The 14,462-nt window shown below is 41.0% G+C and overlaps 1 long non-coding RNA gene across 1 annotated transcript in view; it reads left to right on the top strand.

The window, feature by feature from the left end:
* The window catches only part of LOC133514037 (uncharacterized), a 35,713-nt gene extending 28,384 nt beyond the window's left edge, over positions 1-7,329 (top strand). The window contains exon 6 of the long non-coding RNA XR_009798708.1: positions 5,450-7,329. This is a non-coding gene — a long non-coding RNA (uncharacterized LOC133514037). The remainder of the gene's footprint in view (positions 1-5,449) is intronic.
* The last annotated feature ends 7,133 nt before the right edge of the window (positions 7,330-14,462 follow it).

Raw genomic sequence — 14,462 nt, 5'->3', positions numbered from 1 at the left:
AATAATTTTTCCTTTTCCTGTCATAGTCCCAACATTCAAAGTCCCTACATTCAGTTGTAGGCTCTGTGCCTTTCTCTTCTTCTTCTGCTGACTAAGCCATTTTCCTCCTCTTCTTTGTCTTCGACCCACACTTGCTGAATTGCCATCGACACCCTGCAGGTCTAAAACCAACCAACAAAAAACAAATAACCCTTTCCAGACTGATAGATGTAGATTATTTCTCGAGTGTTGTGGAAATTTCTTTGGATCATGTCATTTTGGATTGTGTCATTTTGTTGCAGCTTTTTACAAATATTTTGTCCAACTTCAATTTGTTGGGATGGATTCTGTTTAAGTGATTTCTTGATTCGTTTTTAGGCTTTTGTGCACATTCTATTGACCTTCTTAAAAACACTCAATTGATCAACAACAAAGTCCACTCACTAACGTACACCATGAGAATGATTTAAAATAAATTGTATATGTATATATAATTATTTGCGTCACCATATTCCCATCTAATATTCATTATTAAAGGCTAAATTTAAAGTCATTGCTGTATATTTTTTATTTGCACGGCACTCGGCGAACTGGATCACACATTTGCAGGCATGCAAGAAGAGATGTCAGAGAGAAAATATAGCACAAAAAGTGTCATATGTCTTGATCTGGAGATGTGTGGGGATGGTGCCTTGCTTAGGGGGACCTCAACACTTTTCAGGAAGCAGATTAGCATCTCACAAACAACTAGTAGCCATTTATTTTATTTTAATTTTCAACCACAATCCTCTGGATTCAGAGCCTAAATCCTTACAGAGGAACTACTCCTGCCCCTGCTCCTGACCATGAATCTGAGAATGATGACTTCTCAATGTGATGTGCATGTGTGACGATTTCCTGATTACAAATATGCACCCACGCACACACATGAACAAATGGGGGGGGGGGTATTGTTGCATAGATGCAGTCGAAACACAAATCATGAAACCATGTTGCCAGATTTATGGTACCTCGGTTTTCGAACGTCTCTATTTTCGTACAAATTGGTTTTTGAATGAAAATCGGTATTCGAACGACCCGACCATCTGACCCACGATGATTTGTTATTGTGCCTTCGAACGAACCCCTGAAAAAAAACGGAAATGACATAATGTGCACCGCGCAATCAATTAACCCACACACTCCTTTGCAAGCAGACGAGCCTGGTAGTGACTTTTTTTCTTCCAATTGAGCAATATTAACCCCGATCATGGCAAGTGGAACTGCTGGTGCTGAAAAAAGGAAAGTGGTGCGTAAAACTGTCGACTTCAAGAAGGATTTGATAGCCAAGCACAAATCTGGTGTGGGTGTTTCTGAGCTATCGAAGTATGGCATGACGAAATCGACGATCAGCACCATTCTGAAACACAAGGATTCCCTCAAAGCAAGTGAAATTGCTAAATGAGCGATCATGTTGACCAAGCAGAAGCCAGAGCACTTGGAGGACGTCGAAAAGTTGCTTCTTATTTTCGTAAATGAGCGGCAGTTAGCTGGGGATAGTGTTGGCGATGAACGGAGGAGACGTCGTCTGATGAGGCTGGGGGCAGGAAGGATGTTTCATGTGCCGATATTAAAGCTATCTGCAGCAAATGGAATGACATCCACAATTTTGTAGAACTCCATCACCCTAACAAAGCAGAATTTTGCAGAGCAATGCAAAATTTCAATGTTGTTATTATGAGCCACTTCAGGAAGGTGCTCAAAAGACAGCAGAAACAGTCTACATTCTTTGAGATTCTTTGTTAAAAAGGGGCGAGTCACCCCCACAGAAGGTATTTGAAACTGTTGGTTTGCATTGCTTTTTTTCTTTTGTTCCATTAACCCTACCTCTAGTTTCAAGTTATTTATTTTTTGTACGTTACATACTTTCTGTGCAAATAAAAAACTAATTTCCTCTTCCCCCCATTATTGCTTGGTATTCTGCACTTTTGTTTCTAAAAAAAGGTTTACAAGGCTGGGGGCCGAGTCACTACAGATATTGCAAAGCACTCCCAGCCTAGCATACTCTACTGCTAAAACATACATTTTAAGAAAAAAATAAATATATTTCTTAAATGAATTGATTATATAATGTATTTAAACTATACATGTATTTCTTCTATTCAGTTTATTATCAGGAAAAGCTTTTAAAAATGCTTTATAAACTATCTTTTTAGGCTTGGAACGCATTATTTCATTTTTCATTCATTGTAATGGGAAAACACGTGTTGGTTTTCAAACATTTTGGTTGTCAACCGGCCTTCTGGAATGGATTGTCTTTGAGAACTGAGGCAACACTGTACATACTGTATACTAATTATTAGTTCTATTAGTTAGATTAGTTATTAGATTTTGCCAAAACAGTAGGTGTCCAGTAGTGGTATTCTGGGTTTGATCAACGATCCTGAGATTTTCTGGATCAGTGACTGATCATCTGGAATGAGTGACTAGTCCTGGCCTTACCCAAGAATTGTTACAGGGGGACTGCCTGGCTCCCTTCCTGAATCAGCCATCACCTCAGGATTCCAAACAAAGCACAACAAAGAACTATGGAAAAGAATTGTATAATTTATTTCTTGATATTTGGTGGGAACAATCTTGTCTTTGTATTAAGGGGTATTGGTAGTTGCTCTCCCCGCATTCCATTGGTAGGATTCGATCTGTACCATTAAGTACAGTTCAGTGAGGGCTTTAAGGACGCAAGATCTGACTGGCGGTTGTGTCCCCAAGTTTAAATTCAGTGAGGGGTTCGATTCCACAAGACCTGATAGCGAGGAATAGCATTCCCAGACTTTATTGAGGAGGTCGCTGCCTCAAGATCTGACTGTGAGGGGTTCATGTCCCCAAGATCCAACAAATTGGGGTTCGAGGTTCTGACAATTTCCAAGACGTTTGAATTTTGCGAGAAAAAGAAACACTTCTGAAAAAATGGGGAGTGGTAAGGGAAAAACCAGGAATAAGAGCAAAAAGGGATTTACCAGTGTACACATCTCCTTTCATGACCCATATGAGGGAAATATGGGGAGAAATCTATAGCATCGATAGAAAAATATCTAAGTGACTATGGTTTTCAAGTCATGGGAAGTTGATGTATCTGGCAGTCACCACATTTAAAACAAAGGTTGGAGAGGAGGTAAGTAATTTTAAAAAAGAATCAAATAATTAAAATTAAGGATTTGGAAGACATTGAGAAAATTGCAGAATTTCTGGAAATATGGTCGACAGAAGCTAATAACCGAGAAGAGTCTAAAGAATTTAGATAAGGGAAAAGTGAAAAAAGGGAAAAGTGAAAAAAGGAAAAGAGTGCAAAGAAACTGATGACTGTGTAGCTCCTCCTGTGTGTATCCGAAGTTGCCAAGTGGAATACGTCGGGACAACACCGGTGTGACTGGGTACCCCCATATCCTCCCCAAGTCAAACAGGAACCTGAGCAACCAAGCAATGATGAAGACCAGTAGCCCCCTCCTCCACTTCGATCCACTCCGCTCTATCCCCTCTGCACACAAGCTGCTGCTGCTCCCTCCTGCTCTTACCCTGTTCAGGTGGCCCCTGCTGTAAGCTTGCCACTTCCTGCCATGGTACAGGAAAAATGGGTCCCAGGTCCACCATCACCAGCAGTTACCAGAGAGAAGCTCAAGATGGATCTGGAGATTTGCATACCAAAGATCGAGTTCACCGGCCCAGATGGTCATCTTGTTCTGGTGTACCGTCACATGGACCCAGAAATGAAAAAGGCAATAAAAGTGTGGCCACATCCCAATGAAGGTGACCATAAGCTGCGTCAAGCTTTCCTGCAATTTGCCTGACAGTGGAGGCCCATCAGCAGTGAGGTCCACAAACTTCTTCTTTTCCATCTTGGAGCGGAGAATTTTGGAAAAATTGCTGCATTAGTGGAACAAGAGAAGTATGGGCAGCTCCAAGCAAGGACTGCCTCATGGAACTTGAATGGACCATGGGAAGTGTGAATGACAGCCATAGGGCAGGCATTAGAGATGTACTTCCCACTCCAAAATGACCTGTCATGGATGTGTTCAAGGAGCAGAGGGGAGAGCAGTTAAGTACTTGTGATGATACGTTTGTGAAAGCCATTCTGGACTTCCTAAACCAGCCAGTTTTGACGGCGAGGAGAATCCCTTTGAGTCTGTTGTGAAAGCAGCGGATGGTCTACGTTCCCCGTTGACCAAAATCATGGCTAACATCCGGATTGGCAGCTGGTCAAATAACCGCCGGGCAGAAATCCCCTTGGACCATGATGTTCGCAGATGACATTGTGATGTGCAGTGAAAGCAGGAAGCAGGTGGACGAACAATTGGAAAGATGGAGGAATGCAGTGGAAAGGAGAGGAATGAAGATTTGCCAAAGTAAAACTATATATGTGCGTGAAGGAGAAGGGTCGAGGCGAAAGAGTGAGGCTCCAGGGAGAAGAGACAGCGAGGGTGGATGACTTCAAATACTTGGGATCAACAAATCAGACCAATGGTGAGCGTGGTAAGGAAGTGAAGAAACGGGTCCAAGCAGGTTGGAACAGCTGGCGGAAGGTGTCTGGTGTGTTATGTGACAGAAGAGTCTCTGGTAGGATGAAGGGCAATGTTTATAAAACAGTGGTGAGGCCGGCCATGATGCACAGATTAGAGACGGTGGCACTGAAGAGACAACAGGAAGCAGAACTGTACGTGGCAGAAATGAAGATGTTGAGGTTCTCTCTAGGAGTGAGCAGGTTGGATAGGATTAGAAATGAGCTAATTAGAGGGACAGCCAAAGTTGGATGTTTTGAAGACAAAGTTTGAGAGAGCAGTCTTAGATTGTTTGGACATGTCCAGAGGCAAGAGAATGCGTTTATTGGTAGAAGAGTGCTGAGGATCGAGCTGCCAGGTGAGCGAGTGGAAGACCAAAGAGAATGTTGATGGATGTTGTGAGGGAAGACATGAGGCCAGTGGATGTTAGAGAGGAAGAAGCAGGAGATAGTCTTACTTGGGAAAAAGATGATGTGCTGTGGCAAACCTGAATGAGACAAGCTAAAAGGAAAAGAACAACAACACTCAAACCATTTGTGTCACTGTGCCTACTTATTAATTTCCTCCTTACGTTATTATTCATTAATCCATCCATCCATTTTCTGAGTTGCTTATCCTCACAAGGGTCACATGAGTACTGGAGCTTATCCCAGCTGTCAGGCAGCAGGCAGGGTACACCCTGAATTGGTTGGCAGCCAATCACAGCACACATGGAGACAGACAACAGTTGCACTCACAATCACACCTAAGACATGCAAACATCACACAGGCGAGTCCAGGATTCGAACCCCAGACCACAGAACTGGGGAGCCAACTCTACAGCTGCGTCAGCCTTACACAATTAGAAAGTAAGAAACTTAGAAAGTGTCACAGATATTAATTTTTTTTTTGAATGGCGTATATGTAAAATGTTTCATACTTGTGTCACTCTCTTTCAGGAAGGGAAGACGAAAGGCAAGAGGTTCAACAAAAATGCTAAGGGACATGGGCTCGAAAGGCAAAGGAGACATCCGACCATTTTCCAAGCCACTTAAACTCACAAGGTCCCGAGAGTGCTGGCGCCTATCCTAAACAACTTGGGGCAAAAGGCGGACTACACTCTGAATTTGCTGCCAGTCCTTTGCAGGGCATTACAAAGGAGACAGATACAAGGCAACAATATGAAAGCTTATTTCATCAAAATATAGAGAATTGATGCTTTTGGTCTTTGGCGAGGTTTTGTATTAAATTTACTGAATAACTAATCATTATTGCATCGTTACAGCTGAGTTGCAGTCAGAGGGAGCCTCCAATCAGTAAACTGTAATTGGATTGAATGAGTAGTAATGGGGCAGTGAAAGATTTGACCAATGAGTGAATGACTGTTGGGGGATGGGCCACTCAGACAGTATGACTGCATGACATTTCAAAGCCATGAGAAGTCCTGTTCTGTGCTTTATTATACCGGGCTGTGAAAATGTGTTTGTCATCTTTTCAAATTCTTGTTTCATTTGCATTGTTCCGCCACTTTTTTAGATATTATCATACAATTTTAAATATCAAAGATAATCGAAGTAAGCAAAAGATATAGTTTTTTAAATTATGTTTTTATTTTTTAAGGCAAAAATAACTTTTCAAAGCTACCTGGCCATTTGTGAATGTGATGTCTCATTCAGGAGGTCACAAAGGAACCCTCAAAAACTAAACCATCTTTCTCATTTAATAATGCATATTTTAGGTGGAGAGATGTCAGGGGGATGTTATAGTCATATAGGTGATACTTCAAACCTCCTCTGATGAGAGACAGCTTTTCTAGTTTGATATCAATGGCATCTTTTACACCTCTTTCAAACCAGTTGTCCTCCCTATCCAGAATTTGGAGGAATGGAGCACTCCTTCTGGGAGACCTGTGGGGACTTCTCCAGAAAAATGAGCACCGGACCTGAGATAAGGAAGAATTTGGTCCACATTGCCGGCAGTAGCTCAGATTCATTTGCATGTAGGGTGGACTCTGCAAAGTCTTCCCTCTCTCACATATTCCCAACGTCATAACCTTTAATGACGCATCTTCCAGGTGTAACCAAAGTGTTGAGGGATTAGAGTTGGTGGTATTGTGTCTTGATGTGATTTTGTTGGCTTAATAAAATCATGAACTGGAACTCTTGCTGTAGTTGTTCACATACAACTATGAAGTGGGTGGAATGAGATTCAAAATCTGAGCCCATGGTTCTCAGTTAGAAAAGGGTGGTGTGCCCTCCCCCAAGTGGAGGAGTTCCAGTATCTTGAGGTCGTGTTCAGGAGTAAGGGAAGAATGGAACCTGAGATCCACAGACTGATGGGTGTAGCATTTGCAATGATGCGGACCCTGCATTAGTCTGTTGTTGTGAATAAAGAGCTGAGCCGAAAGGTAAATCTCTCGATTGGTGGGAGTAAGGATTCTTCTTGAGAAAGAGTTAAAATTCTAAATTCACCTGCATTGTTTTTTTAAGTGTACGGGGAGGTTTCCTCCTACATACCCAAAAACATGTTATGTTAGCTCAGTGCTTCTCATATAATTTCTGTTAACCCCCCTCACCCAAGCAAGAAGACAATTTGCGCCCCCCCGCCCTGACTATAAATATTATCATTTGTCTATAAAATTCTATAGCTCTGCATAACATTGTATTCTCAATAACATTAAAGAAAACAAAATAAATTAAAAAGAAATATAGTTCAACTTATAAAGAATAACTATTAAATGTTTTTGTTTCTAACAATAATATTCATTTTGCAGTGCATCAATTTGCCTGAAATAAAAAAAACCCTTGTTGAAACTGTAAACATATTTCACCAATTTATTACACTATTTGATAGTGAAAAATAAAATTCAATAAAATGAATAAATAACTTCAAATTCAGTTCAGCAACATCAACTCAGAAGCACACAAAAAACACATTCACTGACAAAACAAAACTGAATAAAACTAAGCAATTTGGTACATTATCTTATATGATGCGAATGGACCTCGCTGGTTTACTGAAGTAGCTTTCACAAAGAGGGATGATTTTTGGCAATATTCGGCACGTTTTCACTGAAAAAAAAATCCAGTGGCTGATCAGCATGACTGGGGTGTAATGTCTTTAAGTGGCACATTAATTTATTTGGCTTCATGCTGTGCGGTGTCCACAGTTTTTTCTTTCCTCGTCTTTTAACTGTAGTCACCTCACAGTGAAGCCAAGCGCAACATACGCTTTGTCATATTTCCTCCTCTTCGCTTTCTTGTGTCTTTGATCTCATTGTCTTCGTCTCTCGCTGCCTTTCTTTTAAACCCTGTTAAAAAAAAAAAATTCACATTTTCTCTTATGGGCTCTTTACTGTACATGTATTTCAGATCGGCTGCTCAGTGTAATAAAAAAAAAAAAATTCTTCACCTTGGAGCTAATACCACTGATCTTAAAAAAAAAAAAAAAAAAAAAAAAAAAAAAAAGACTGGATGGCTCATTGGCCACCAAAATTGAAGTCGCCATCTGGCATTGTGATACTCCCAAAACAACCATACCGACCTGTGCAGCAACAGCGATTAACTGCTTTAATCTCCAGTTCCTGGCTGTGAGGAAACATTCCACAGGTAAATCAGAAAGATTTACTTTGACACTGTTAAAGTTTTTTTGTAAAGGATTATTTTTTTTATTTTCTGATGAGAAAACACTTTCACTTGAATAAAGTTTTGTTTACGGTTGTTGTTCACTGTTCATTCTCTGCTTTACATTTCCAGGTTTTTCACGAAAAAGCGATGTAGATATTTTCCCAAACTTCATCAGTGGATAAGCAAGAAAACACATTTTCTGTCAAATTTTTGATGAATTTCATCATACAGAACTCTGCAAATTGAATTAGATTTTCAAATGTATCTGAAATAGGACGTCACAGAGACAACAAATGAACAATGCGTTTAGCATGTATTTTCCCATTGCAAGTCCTTATTTCCAAAATTATATCGAACTGATTGACTTAAAATTTAATGTTTTTATGACAAAAAAACCCTTAGTTTTTTGCTATGTTAGGATTATAGTGCTTCACAGCGTATTTTGGGAAAAGTGAACATGTCAAAGAAATCGGGCCCTAGGTAATATGCAAGGTTTCTTGGTAGTCACGGTGTTATATGTCTTTCCTTTGCACTTAGCCTTTTTTGGCTTACCAAGTCGAACTAAAAATCCTTCATATTACCAGAAATGAAAAAATGTCAACCTCACGAAACTCACGCGACCAGTTTTAATTGCAATACATGCAAAACAACAAAAAAAAAAAACCCCCGCCATAATCCAACCTGCAAACCATGTCCAAACCAAAGGAAATTCACAGTCAATATCCGAAGAGCAGTCAGGCAGCCGGTCATATAAATTTAAGTTTTCCTCAAAGTCTGAAAAATCTGAGTCCAAGTCCAGTGGCTCCAACTCAGCAGGTAAAGGCAGCACTCAGAAACAATGACATCATTGGCCGAGTGCAGAAGGGGAAGAGTGGTCTTGGGGTCGGGGCCAGTAGACCAGTATGGAGCAAGGCCAATACTGCTGAGCGGCGCAAGCTGGTGGTCCAGGAGGTACGTCGAGAAGAGGAAGCACAAGCTGTGTCGCAGGCCAAGAAAGGGCACCGGTTGGCCTATGAAGGAGTGGAGGCAATGAAGATCACCTGGAAAGAGCCTTGGTAGACGGAGGCATTCAGGACAAGCTTTACCGTCAGAGGTGTATTTGACGTCTTGCCTTCTCTCACGGACCTAAACCAGTGGTATGCCAAAGATCCCAAGTGCCTGTTATGCACAAGTCCTGCAACACTGAAGCACATCCTGGTTGGTTGCAAGACCAGCCCTACTCAAGGCCATTACACCTGGCGGCACAACCCCCTAACCCCTAACCCTGGCAACCAAGGCCTTTTGTCAAGGAGGGGGAGAGTCAAACCGGCCACACCAACAAGCCACCAGACAGCGGACAGCTGGACAGTGCACGAGACTGGAAACTGCTGGCAGACATGGACAAGAAGCTCTGCTTTCCAGTCGAGATTGCAACTACCACCCTACGACCTCAAGCTCGTCTATATCATCGAGTTCACAGTGCTTTGGGAGGGGGCAGTCGAGAACGCGTATGAGCGGAAGCAGCTGCGGTATACAGGAGTTGCGGCCGAAGTGCAATAGCAAGGCTGGAGAGAGGAGGTACGCCCGGTGTAAGTTGGCTGCAGAGGCTTTATAGCCTCTGCATCATCCAGGCTACTGAGAGAGATGGGAGCCTGAGGGAAGGCCCATTGGCAGGCAGTCAGAGATCTCTCCAAGGCAGTGGAAAATTCCAGCCAGTGGCTGTGTATAAAGAGGAAAGACCCCAATTGTGCCTTCAGGAGAAATTATGGCATCTATGGGATTCACTGCTGAACCCTCTAGAGAGTGTTGTGGGCCTGTCAGCGAAACACTTGATGACGGAAGGAAGCCTACTTGATAACCCGTAGGGTGCCATCATTTATTTGAACATCCCACAGAGCGTCATCGGAGCCAGAATATGCATAAATAGAGGGATATTAACATCTAGTCCTACATAATACATCTGTATATCCAGTTGTCCAAGACAAGTGGAAGCGGGTTAACAGTCCACTTTCTCATCGGCGAAAACATCGACTTTGGCATTAAATATGGGTCCTCTATGCCAAGTGTCTCTAATTTTTCCACATACTTTCTAAATATTTAACGGTATCGGACAAAGCTCTGGATGTTGTGCTATAAGACATATTTTCATTTCTTTTCAATGGACATAGCGTTGAACAATAGTTTGTTTGACTGGCAATATGGCCAGTCACGTGATTTCAGTGATTTAGGTGCACGAGCTCTATTGTCATACGAAGTCACTAAATAGCTCAAATTATCTTGTACTTTCCTTTTCTATTCATGGCAACTATTTTACCTTGATTTGTAATAATGATAATTAACTGTTACTGTGCTCGAGTCACAATGGTAGCCACGTTCATCGGGTGCAGTTTTTGGATTGCAAACCACAAGTACGAATTGACAAAGACAAATGTCTGGCTAATAATTGTTTGAGCAGGTATCGAATGGGATTAGATGTTATTTCAGGATAGTGTTAATAAACAACACAACAAGAATATACCATGCCCCATTTTCGCTGGACTTTTGGATCAAGACATTACAACAATGACTTGTATATGTGTCCTCGCCAGATAAGAACAGTAAATTGGGAGTTCCTGTTTTCTCACCCATTTGCAAGCTGTTCTGGGCTTGATTTATGTGACGTCTGCAGCACACTGCATGATCAGATGCTGTCTAACTCAATTGGACCGGATTGTCGCCTAAAAATAAGTTGCAAATTGAAGCATCTGCGCACATTGAATATAGAGCGTTGCCTTGTGAGTATTCAGCCCACTTAAACTTTTCAACCTTTCACCACATTTCAGCCTTCAAATATAAAAGAGTTTGTTCCGTTAGGGGTCGTCACAGCTGGACATCTCACATGAACGCTCATATTTTGTCGGCACAGTTTTTGCACTGGATTCCCTTCCTGACCCACCCAATCTTGGGGAGTAGAGGTACCACTGAGATACGAACTCACCACGCCTGGTTGACCAAATTAATGCTCTAACCAATGAGCTATGGGGCCTTATTGACTTCAAACATAAAGATATAAAATTAATTTTTTTTGTCAAGAAATAACGAGGGACAATAATGAAGTGGAACAAAATTTATTGGATATTTTATACATTTTTAACAAATAAAAAACTGAAAAGTGGGGCGTGCAATATTATTCGGTCCATTACTTTCGGTGCTGCAAACTCACTCCAGAAGTTCAGTGAGGATCTCTGAATGATTCAGTGTTGATTGATGACAATAAATAGAATCCACCTGTGTGTAATCAAGTCTCCGTATTAATGCATCTGCTCTGTGATCGCCTCAGGGTTCTGTTTAAAGTACAGAGAGTATCATGAAGACCAAGGAACGCACCAGGCAGGTCCGAGATAGTGTTGTGGTGAAGTTTAAAGGCGGATTTGGATCCAAAAAGATTTCCCAACCTTTAAACATCTTAAGGAGCACTATGCAAGCAATCATGTTGAAATGGAAGGAGTATCAGACCACTGCAAATCTACCAAGACCCGGCCGTCCCTCTAAACTATCAAAAAAAAAAGGAGAAGACTGATCAGAGATGCAACCAAGAGGTCCACGATTACTCTGGATGAATTACAGAGATCGACAGTTGAGGTGGGAGAGTCTGTCCATTGGACAAGTCGAACACCGCACAAATTTAGCCTTTATGGAACACTGACAAGAAGAAAGCCATTTCTCAAAGATATCCATAAAAAAGTCTAATTGAAAGTTTGCCACAAGCCACCTGAGAGGGACACCAAAGATGTGGAAGAAGGTGCTTTGGTCAGATGAAACCAAAATCAAACTTTTTGGCCACAATATAAAATGATATGTTTGACGTAAAAGAAACACAGCTCATCACCTGAAAACACCATACCCACTGTCAAACATGGTGATGGCAGCCTCATGGTTTGGGCCTGCTTTTCTTCAGCAGGGACAGGGAAGATGGTTAAAATTGATGGGAAGATGAATGATCCAAATACAAGACCATTCTGGAAGAAAACCTGTTGGAGTCTGCAAAATACCTGAGACTGGGATGGAGATTTATGTTCCAACAGGACAATGATCCAAAACATAAAGCCAAATCTACAATGTAATGGTTCACAAATAAACGTATCCAGGTGAATGCCCAAGTAAAAGTCCAGACCTGAATCTAATCGAGAATCTGTGGGCAGAGCTGAAGACTGCTGTTCACACATGCTCTCCATCCAACGTCACCTCACCTCGAGCTGTTTTGCAAGGAAGAATGGGCAAGAATTTCTGTCTCTTGATGTGCAAAACAGATAGAAACGTACCCCGAGCGACTTACAGCTGTAATTGCAGCAAAAGGTGGCGCTACAAAGTATTAATGCAAGGGGGCCGAATAATATTGCACACCCTACTTTTCAGGTTTTTATTTGTTAAAAAAGTATAAAAAATCCAATAAATTGAATTTCACTTCCGATTGTGTCCCACTTGTTGTTGATTCTTGACAAAAACAAAACAAAAAAAAAACAAATGAAAAAAAAATCTATATATATATCCTTGTTTGAAGCCTGAAATGTGGTGAAAGGTTGAAAAGTTCAAGGGGGCCGAATATTTTTACAGGCCACTGTATATAATACATTGAAATGAGTGACCATGTATAGGCATTTAATGCTTTATATAAAGTATGTTGTGGTTGATCAAATTTCTCATTTTCTTTAACCATAAAAATGGACTCAAAATTAAGGAAAAAGCGCTAAAGGGAGGCGACGTATCTAGGAATAAAAGCAAGTGTAAATATTTTAAAGCAGTCTCACTGCCTCCAATCATAAGAACATGGCCCGCGTGGATGTGCATCACATGCATTTTGCTAAGTGTGCAGTAGCCTTTGTGCTGTTTACTTGCATCCAACTAATACTGATCATCGTTTTCTAAATTATAAGCTTTATGATGTCCCAGGGAAGGAATCAGTACTAAATTTAAACTACAGTGGCACCTCGGTCTTCGAACGTCATGGTTTTCGTACAAATCGGTTTTCAACTAAAAATTTCAAGATTTTTTTTGCTTTGGTTTTTGAACAAAAATCGGTATTCGAACACCCCGACCAGCTGACCCACAGCGATTTGTTATTGTGCTTTCGAACACACGCGTAACGCGCGGTGCAACCAGTTGACAGTACTGTAGTGACTTTTTTTTTCTTCAAATTGAGCAACATTAAACGCCGATCATGGCTCCAAAGAAGGCACGTGGAACTGCTGGTGGTGAAATAAGGAAAGTGGTGTGTAAAACTGTCGAATTCAAGAAGGATTTGATAGCCGAGCACAAATCTGGTGTACGTGTTTCTGAGTTATCGAAGAAGTATGGCATGGCGAAAACGACAATCAGCACCATTGTGAAACACAAGGATGTTCTCAAAGCAACAAGGATGCCCTCAAAGCAAGTGATGTTGCTAAAGGAGCAACTGTGTTGACCAAGTAGAGACCACAGCTCTTGGAGGAAGTCGAAAAGTTGCTTCCTATTTTCGTGAACGAACAGCAGTTAGCTGGGTATAGTGTTGGTGAGGAAGGGAGGAGGTGTCGTCTGATGAGGCTGAAGGCAGGAAGGATGTCTCAAGTCCCTATATTAAAAGCTATCTCCGCTAAATGGAACGACATCCATAATTTTGTAGAATTTCAATACCTGAATAAAGCGGAATGTTGCAGGGCACTGCAAAATTTTAATGATGTTGTTATGAGCCATATCAGAAAAGTGCTTAAAAGATGGCAGAAACGAACATTAGATTCTTTCTTTGTGAAAAAGAGGCGAGTCACCGCACTGAAGACATTTGAAACTGTTTTGCATTGCTTTTTTCTTTTGTTCCATTAACCCTACCTCAAGTTGCAAGTTATTATTTTTTGGACATTTTACGTACTTTCTGTGCAAACAAAAAACAATTAGGTTTTTCTCCCCCTCATTATTGCTTGTTTAAAGTTATTCTGCACTTTTGTTAAAAAAATGTTTACAAGGCTGCGGGCTGAGTCGCTACAGATATGGTAATGCACTCCCATCCTAGCATACTCTACTTTTCTAAAGTATACATTTTAAGCAAAAAAGAATTTCTTAAATATTTTAATTATATAAAGTATTTAAACTATACATGTTCGACTATGCAGTTTATTATCAGGAAACGCTAAAAAAATGGCTTAAAAATACTTTTTAGGCTTTGAAAACATTATTTCATTTGCCATTCATTCTAATGGGAAAACGTGCGTTGGTTTTCGAACGTTTAATTTTCAACCAGCCTCCTGGAACGGATTGTGTTCGAAAACCAAGGCACCACTAGTATGTATATACAGGGGCGGTACGGTGGCTCAGCTGGAAAGCGTTGGCCTCACAGTTCTGAGGTTCAATCTCAGAC

The sequence above is a fragment of the Syngnathoides biaculeatus genome, chromosome 16 (genome assembly GCF_019802595.1).
Source record: "Syngnathoides biaculeatus isolate LvHL_M chromosome 16, ASM1980259v1, whole genome shotgun sequence".
NCBI classification, from domain to species: domain Eukaryota; kingdom Metazoa; phylum Chordata; class Actinopteri; order Syngnathiformes; family Syngnathidae; genus Syngnathoides; species Syngnathoides biaculeatus.
The sequence above is the reverse complement of the archived record's forward strand: the minus strand, read 5'-3'. Positions and strand labels throughout refer to the sequence as shown.